The sequence below is a fragment of the Delphinus delphis genome, chromosome 4 (assembly GCF_949987515.2).
Source record: "Delphinus delphis chromosome 4, mDelDel1.2, whole genome shotgun sequence".
NCBI classification, from domain to species: domain Eukaryota; kingdom Metazoa; phylum Chordata; class Mammalia; order Artiodactyla; family Delphinidae; genus Delphinus; species Delphinus delphis.
The window spans coordinates 129,326,662-129,336,169 of record NC_082686.1 but is presented as its reverse complement, the minus strand read 5'-3'; positions in this window follow the sequence as shown (position 1 = coordinate 129,336,169).

Below are 9,508 nucleotides of genomic sequence, written 5' to 3'. Positions count from 1 at the left end.
TTCTCACTTTACTGATGAAATTGAGGCCCAGTGAGATGAAGACCTTGACTGAGGCATTACAGTAAGTGGCAAAAATTCCACCCATGGTCACAGGTCCATTTCATTTTTCACTTTACTATGTTGACAATTGGTGTTGATCTCTTGAGTTAATTTAGAGAAATGTTAAACTGCTAGAATTACTGAAATACACTGATTGGTTATGCTTATTATGATCATACTAGAATATACACAAATATCTTCATTATAGTGATCAAGCTGAGATTGCTAAATTACTCTCCAGATGTATTTGGGCCAGTAGCACTTTCTGGCTTCTTCATAGAGCATCCCTACCTTAAAGCAGGCTGGGCAGATCTCCTTCATATCTTTGCCACAAGAGTCTCAGGTGGTGTCAGACAAACGCTTTTGCTGTTTTTCCTCTGGGAAAGCTAATGAATTATGGTCAAGTGTGTTCAGGGTTCACAGACCAACCCACACGCCCTACTTCCTTCCCTGACAGTGCATTTTCCAAGACAATTTGAAAAGCACTATTGTCCAAACAAGAACCATTTTACATGGGAACCTTCCCGTATGTCCTAACAACTTGCATCTTGATGGTTCTCTTTTATTTCTCTTTGCCCACTCACTATTACTGATGTGTATACATTTTTATATGCTTTTTTTCACTCCTGACCAATTATTAATAGGTGTCTAGTCTTTCATGCCTCTGAGTTTTACCATCCTGATACTAAGATGGCCAAAAATGTAATCATCATACTTCAGATACTCCATTCTGCCTGCCTTTTCCTGTTTTAGAAGAATATGTGAAAAAAAGAATTTCATTAAAATTTCTGGAACACACTATGTATAATGAAGGGTTTTAGTGTCACTGACTTTGCCATCAGATTACACTTGGACTAGAATTCTGACTCTGATAATTACCATGTGACCCTGAACAAACTACTTAACTGTTCTACACCTTAGTTTCCTTATCTGTAAAATGGTGCTGAGAATAAAACTTATCTCATAGGGCTGTGAGCATTAAATGTGATAATGCATGAAAAGTGCTTAGCATGGTACCAGTTTGTACTGAGCATAAGTGTTAATTACTTATTTACATCTTCTATACTGACTGATATAGAGAGCAGATCTTTTCAGGTCTCCCAAATGGAAAGGGTAATGTGGGCCCAGATCATGCTTAAAATCTCCCCCATTATAATAAGGAAAAATACTTACTGAAAAGACAAAGCTATAGGAGTTTTGTAAGTGTGTGAATAAATACCAATGGCACTGGCTAGCCTACTCAATGTGATACACACACAGACACACACACACACAAAAGAAGCAAAAGTTGTGACGTAGTCACAAATGCAACAACAACAAAACAAAGAAAGAAAAATAGGATAAAAATTCGACCATATTATATTTTGGGAACTAGTATCTTTATAATTATATACATTTAGGTATGATTCATACCTTTAGTTCCACATGCCACATTAAATGCCTGCCTTCGTAATTATACTTGTAAACACAATTATAAAGTTATCTCTTTGTGGCTGAAAGTATACATTCATTTGTGAACTCCCCACGCTACAATTAAATTAAGAAGGTAAGAAATAATTTTTATTTGGATAAAGAAAATAGCCTGTCCATGGGCACAGGTCCCCTTGTTTTTTGTTCTTCTCGGTTTGTGTGACAGAACCCCTAAACTGGTAGGTGCTGCCCCACTCTACCCCACCTCCCAAGTTTTCTATGCTTGGCTTTCCTCAAAAATACATTCTATTTTGTTTTATTGAGCTCATGGGTATACAGATATTTATAGGCTTATTTCACTATGAGCACCCCAAAAACCATTAGGCAACTTTCAGGTCCAAAAAATAAAATGAAATAAAATAATATGCTGGGCAGTGTCGATGTTAAAGATCAAGGTATTTAGGAGACCTTCACTGCCCATCTCCCAATATTCCTGTTCTCAGTGACTCTGTGGAAATGTCACTTTTGAAAGGCTCTGAAAAATCTGACCTCAATAGCCTCTTTCCTTCTAGGTAGGGTGACTGTATTATACAAACAAATGTGAGTAATTATGACTGAATACGGATTTTACTTCCAGCTGTGATGAGCAGTCACAGAGGTGACATGTTGGACTCCTGACACATTTCGAGGTTTATGGGAGTGGTTCACAGCTTCTGGACAGCGAGGGACCATTTTTTGAGCACCTCCTATGTGCAAGGGTCTAAGCTGGGGGGTTATCAGTTAATTCACATTATGACTCAATGAGCAGGCTCTTTATATTTTCTCATTCTTTAGGGAAAATTGAAGCTTGGATTTGAGTCAGGTATGATTCCACCATTTAATAAAGCTTCATTAGATTTTAAAGATTCCAAAAAACCTATTTAGTAAAGCTCTTATGCATCTGAAATAGTTTAAATACAGGAATTCCTAGAAGCAGGGGAAAATCTTTGAGCCTCTTTGAAATCTTTACAATCTGATTTTAACAGGTGGTGCTAAATTCCTCTTCTTCCTAAACAGAAGCTAATTTCAAAAAAGATCTGATTTGGAATACTGACATAATTAAAGCTATCAAATAATTTCTTGTTCTCTTTACAAGATATTAAACATTTTGGATCACTGCTTACAATTATCTAGCTATATGTGGACTATAAAGTCTATCTACCACAAGGATAAATGTAATTTTCATAGTGACCGAAGGTAATTTTCCTGTGTTGTTAAAAATATATTTATACTGCTTTGCACATCACCTTTGGTTTATAATCATGGTTCATGAAAGTCTTGACATGTGAATGTAATCTAGCAACATAGTTCATATATTTATAATTTTGAAAGAACAAGGGAAGCACCCTAATGTAATAGAAACAGCATAGCCCCGGGCTTCGTCCTCATATTGCCACAAGGTAGATGTATAGGTTTGTGTAATCCCTCAGTCTCTTTGAAGTCAGTGTCTTTAGTTATAAAATTTATTGGATTGGACCAGGTGATCTGCAGGGTCCTTCCAGTTTTTAGGTTAATGATCATCATAATGAAGGGATCAGAGAGAACGCACACTACACTAAAGAGGTTTTGTATGCTCTGAGCTGCCTTTTAGAAAGTTGGCAGTAGTCTTTAAATCAATCATAAACCAGAGGGCAGAGGTGCAATGTGTGAACTGAAAAGCTTCTTGCTCTTAATATTTGGGTGCATTTCTGATACTGCAGAGTAGTTTAAACGGCTCTGAGTGCCCTAATGCCACACAAAGCCCACATTACTCTAATCATTATGAAACCTTCACAGATGTGCACTGGAAAGATTTTTCTGAGGAGGCTGGAAAAATGAAACTGTAAATGCCTTTCAGCTGGCATGCCTAAATATTCTTCGTCTCATTGGAGATGTGTTCAGGTTAATTTCAGTTGATGACTGATAGCTCATCCAAATGTTACTCAAGATAATGTGGAGCAATTTTTCTCTCCTAGTGATGAACTCAGATAAGAGGGTGATTATTGAAAAAAAAAAGTAACTAACATTTCTCAATGGAAAAAAATGGTATCATTACAAAAACACAAAATTAAATTATAATATCTTTTTTTAAAAAAAGAAAATGACTCAAGGTCGGGATATAAAAAGCATAAGGCTAATTACACACGTGCATATAGTGTACATTCTAGTTAAGCACTGAGGGAGTTAACACTTTCGTGCCTGGCTGGTTTAGGTCATGCCATTTACATCCTACTGTTCACAATAATAATGATAAGAAATGGGCCGCCTGCTATCACTAAGTGCCAGGTACAGACAATATTGCAACAAGGCAACATCAAATTTTAAAAAATAGCAGTTTTCTTGAGACTTAAAATACTTTGATAGCTTAAGACATGCAATCTATTGCACATTTCCTTAATTCCTTTAAATTCCTCTTCTCATCCTGGCATTGCTGCTGGCTGCTCTTCAGCTGTTTAATGTGAATGTGAAAACAAGCAAAGAACATGATTACAAAACCACATATCCTGGAATCTAAGTTCTTTACTTTGAACAATTTCCTTCTTTAAATGATAGCTACTCTCTCTATAGAAACAGGAGAATTCCAGGAAGAAAAACATAAAAAGGGATGACAAGCTATTCAGACTTATGCAGATAGGCAGACACATAAAATGTGAAGTGATTTCTTAAAAGTAGAGATAAAAATAATGGACTCATTGAATGTTAAAGCTGGAAGGGATCTCAGAGCTCTTCAGACTCACCCTATTGCTTTACAGAAAAGGAAACTGAGGCAGAGTTGTGTTAAACCACCTGCCCAGGAGCACATGAGAGTTACACACGGAAATGAGTCTACAGTTTAGACCTACAGACTTCCATTCTAGCGCTCCTTCAAAATCTGTATATGTTTACAGAGTTAAAGATAATAGGGTTTCAAAGAATTAATTTATGATGATTGATTGAGAAATTGTTTGGTGTACAACAGATAAGCAAACCCAGGACTTCATGATTAAAAACAATACATTTCTAATAAATACAATATATATTTTGAAGAAAAGTTGAATACTTCTTCAATATGATTTTATCTGTGAACTGATTTAGTGAGTTGCCCTAATCACTCCATGTATCAAAAATTTTTGGTATAGATTTCACAGTAATTCCACAAATCTTCTTCTATACATAAACTAAAAATAGCATATTTCTCATGGTCTGCTGATGGATATCCTCTTCTGTAAAATGGCCTATGTGATCTAAAAGGTCCCTCTCAGCTCCAGCAGATTATGGTTCTATTGTACCCTGTTCACGATGAAGTGTGACGTTTGAAGCTGTGATCATATGACTTCAAGGTAATTCAAGATTTAACTTTTGCTGATTTAAAAAAGCCATCACTCTACAGTGTTGGTTAAAGTTATGTTTTGTTAAAGATAGTTTTATAACTTCAAATTATACTTAGATATTTCAGAACATCATCCTCAAGATAAATGTTCAGAAATTTCTACTTACTATTGATGAGACCATTAATCCATTGGAGTTTTCCTGTAACTCACACTTAAATGTATGAAATAAGACACCGTTGAGACTATTTGCATCGGTGCAGAATTTTCATACTTTTTTTATGTGAGTGCAATGTATTTTTAAAAGCATTTAAAATTAAACTGTACTCATCATTGAGATTGCATTAGACTTTTCCTCTCTCTACATTTTCATATTTAAACTCCATGATTAAAACCAATCCCAGATATCAGAGCATCAAAAGGACAGGTAATAAAAGTGAGGGATAGCCATGGGTAACAGGACTTTCAGGTACAAAGCAGAGTAAAAAACTGAGCTTAGAAACTTAAAGTTAGAGCTAACAATTGATTTACTAAGAAGTGTTTCTGTTATTCAATTTTGATTTGATTATAAACCACTCAAGGACTTCAAAGGGTAAAGATAAATGATTACTAAAGACCACAGTAAAAATTATGTAAAAATCTAACACTGAATTTCAGAAAAGTCATTACCCATTACAATTTTTGTCAAAATGGCTGATTCTAGGGCTGGAGAAAGGAGAGTCTACAGCATCTTGTAGCTCTAGAAAGAAAAGAAAAGCTCAAAAACTGAAAACCATGTAGGTGGGCTATATCAAAAAGATACAGGAGACAAACTGAAAGAATTCCCAGTGGCCAAAGCTGAATCATTCTGTGCAACAAAATAAATAACATAGTATTGGATTATAACCCAAAGTATAAAATATCCGTGAATACACACCGATATAAATAAATGATTGAATAAGTAAATGAGGCAGAGATGAATCTCTTACACAGAAGAATTACAAGTAATTTATGTAGCTACTAATTCCTCAAGGAGGTGAATCTTAACTCCCTATTCCTTAAATGTGAGCTGTGCTTAGCAACTTACTCCCAAAGAGTAGAAATAAATTTAAAAAAAACATAACTTTACAGTGAAGAAACCTGGCAAATGCTATCTCATGTGATCAATGTCAACATTATCAGTGATAAGTTGCATTGACAGCATGTACCCTTGAAATGATGTGACAAGAGAGGCACTTCACCTCTGTGATCTTCTTTTCCCAAACCCGCAATCTCAACCTGAGAGAGAATACATGATACACACTCAAACTGAGGGACATTCTATAAAACACATGACCAGTACTCCTCAAAACTCTTGAGGTCTTAAAAAACAAGGGAAGTCTGAGAAACTTTTAAGACCAGAGGAGACTAAGAAGGCACAATGACTAAATGTACTATGTACCCTGGACTGGATCCTGTAACAGGAAAAGGAAAAGGAAAATATGCGGAAAATGAATGACATCTGAATTAAGTATGGAGTATAGTGAATACTAACATATCAGTATTGGTTTATTAGCGGTGACAAATGTACGACATTAGTGAACTAACAATAGGGAACTGGGTGTGGGGTATGTAGTAACTATCCATATTATCTTTGCAACTTTTCTGAAAATGTAGAACTATTCTAAAATAAAGTTTATTTAAAAACAAAGAAATTTGATGATTTTGTTCTCTAAAGTTTCCACAAGGTAGGTCGCATGTTTTGACTGTCATTTTCTATTTGATTAAGTTTTGTTTGCAAAAAAATTCAGAATAACTAGGCAATAGAAGACTTGCTTAATGGCAACAGTTTATATGAGTATCAGATAGAGAAATAAATTGTGTTTAAAATTATGCTGCCCTCTGACACAAAGCTCAAAGCATTTTTATAGAGTCATCACTCATTTTCTAATGTGATAAAACTTATGAAAGTGTGTTGTAAATTGTAAAAGACTATAAAACGTGTACCATAATTAGTATTACTTTATGATTACTTTTATCATTATTCCTGAGATCTCAATAACGTATTGGTTGCTAAAGGGAGTTTCTACAGGTTAGATAATCGTTATCTTCATAAAGTTAATGCCAAAAAAATGGTGCCATTTAGCCCCATAAAATAACACTTAATGTGATTTTAACTGTGTAGTTGTGCCCTTAGGGGAATTATGTGTAATTGTACAATTTAGTTGGTTTCTCTTGCCTTGGTCAAACCAAGTACTTCATATTCTGAGTGTCATATTTGATGAGCCATTTTAATAAAGAAGGCCAACAGACTGATCATATATTTTATATACATATAATTTGACCTTGAGCATATAGACACAAGCTGAGTGACCTCAGTAAGACAAAGCTGCAGACAAGTAAGATAAACTTATTGAATATTTATTCTCCTGAGAACACATTCTTGGAGTATGAGTGGGTGATAGAACAGTTTTGGATGAATTTGGACTTTTGCCATCTTTTGAGATAACTCAGTGGTTGAAGTGAGAAGAAAACCAAAGCCGAAATGCAAATACACTGGTGAGACAGATTGACAGTGGTGGGAAACTGCTCTCCTGCTGTGAACTCTGTGGATTTTATTTTAAAGAGCTTTATTGAGGTATAATGGCATTACAATATACTTCATATATTTAAATTGTACAGTTTGATAATTTTTGACATATGTATGCAACCATGAAATAATTATCACAACCAAATAACGCACATATCTATCACCCCCAAATGTTTCCTTGTGCTCAGTTGTAATTTTTCTCTCTTGCCCATCCCCATACCACTTCCATCCTTGTCCCCAATCACCGATCTGCTTTCTGTTACTCTAAATTAGTTTGCATTTGTTTTAGATTTTTATTCAAATAGAATCATGCAGTACTTATGCTTTGTTTTAAAAAAACCTTAATTCTTTCACACAGTATTGATTATTTGGAGATTCATTCATGTTGTGGCATGTGTGAATACTTTGTTCCTTTCTATTGTATGGATCTAGCACAATCTGTGTATTCACTCACCTGTTTATGGCCATTTGGGCTGTAATCTCCTCTTCTGAATATTGGAAAAGGAGTTATTAGCTTTAGCATGGTTTTTTATCCTTTTACTTTTAACCTATTTGAGTTTATATTCAAAGTGCATTTCTTGTAAGAGCATATAGTTGGTTCTTACTTTTATATGCAATGTGAAAATCTTTGCCTTTTAATTTGGGTGTTTAGATCATTTACATTAATATGATTATTAATATGGTTAGGTTTAAATCTATTTTCTTGTTATTTTGTTTTCTCCCATTACCCTATTTTCTTTGTTACTTCCTCTTCTGTCTTATCTAGGATTAAATGAAGTTTTTATAATTACACTTGCCTTTTTTGTTTATTTATTAGCTATAACTCTGTTTTGTTATTTCAGTGGCTGCTTTAGGGTTTACGGTATACATCTTTAACTTACCACAGTCTACCTTCAGAGTGGTCAGTAAATTACGGTCAATGAGCCAATCTATCCCACTGCCTGTTTTTGTAAATGAAGTCTGGCTTTCTTAGGTGATGTCACTGAAGCTGCTAGTTGTCTGCAGAGATCTGTTCCCCAGTTCTTACACAGTTTTAGAACTGTAGCTCGTACATGGCTGCCCAGCTGAGGATTACATTTTCAGCCCACTATGGAGTCTGGTGTGTCTGAATAGCTAAGTTCTCAGTTTTAGAATGTGAGCCTTAGGGAAGTGTGCCAATTCCAGTAATGGGGGAGGGGGGGACTTGGAATGGTACTAAACTTCAGGTTACTCAAACTCTTTGATGCTAGTTCTGAGTACAGTTATAGGTATTCAATAAATATTTTATAACAGATTGAAGGACCTTGGGATACTCCAATGAGTCACATAAATTATTCTCCTGTGACAATCTTCATGACATAAAAAGACTGATATGCCTATTAATGTTATAGCCATGTGTCCCAGATTCAGCAAGTAAGCTTCATCTAATTACCTGTAGAGAATTAAATCGTACAGAGTAGAAAGTTAGAGCTATAAAGGGCCCTAAAGTTCAATTCATAAACCCTTTCTTTGGTTCTGCTCTACTGTTCCAAGCATATTGTGAATCCTAAGGGAATGTTAATGGACAACACTCAATTCTATACTGGATTCAACAAGTCAGTGATACTTTTCTGTTAATAAAATCTTCAAACAAGTATAAAAAACTACCAATTCACTAGTAGCTTTTGTCTCTCTGCAGAAATACATCTATAAAATATACAAGCTCAGTATTTTCTGTATCGCCTAGAAAAAAAAGTATTAATCTTGAGTGAGTGAGGGCTGATGGCACGGCCACATTAACTACTCCCGGGTATGAGTTATTATTCAAAACTGTTGATCAGGAAGTTAATCATGAAACAGAAACTACTGACAGGTCACAGGGAAAGGTATTCTGTCACTTGTATGCACATAAAATCACTATGTGGGTAAATTCTCTACCCTAAACACTAATGGTTTGATGTGGCAACTGCTGTAAAGAAATAGTTTCTTTACAAAAGCCTTTCAGGACATTCCTATCTTTCTATCTCCTGTCTTGCCCTTTCTCACCTCTCTAATCAGAACCCAGAAAATCCTAATCCTAAGGTATTTTGTTTTACTACCAACAGGATTCCTAGATAAGAAGTCATATCTTATGCTATAGCTGACATCAGAGTTAAGTGTGTGTGTGTGTGTATACATATGAATAGCCGTATACATATATATGTGTGTGTAATTGTAAACCTTCCAA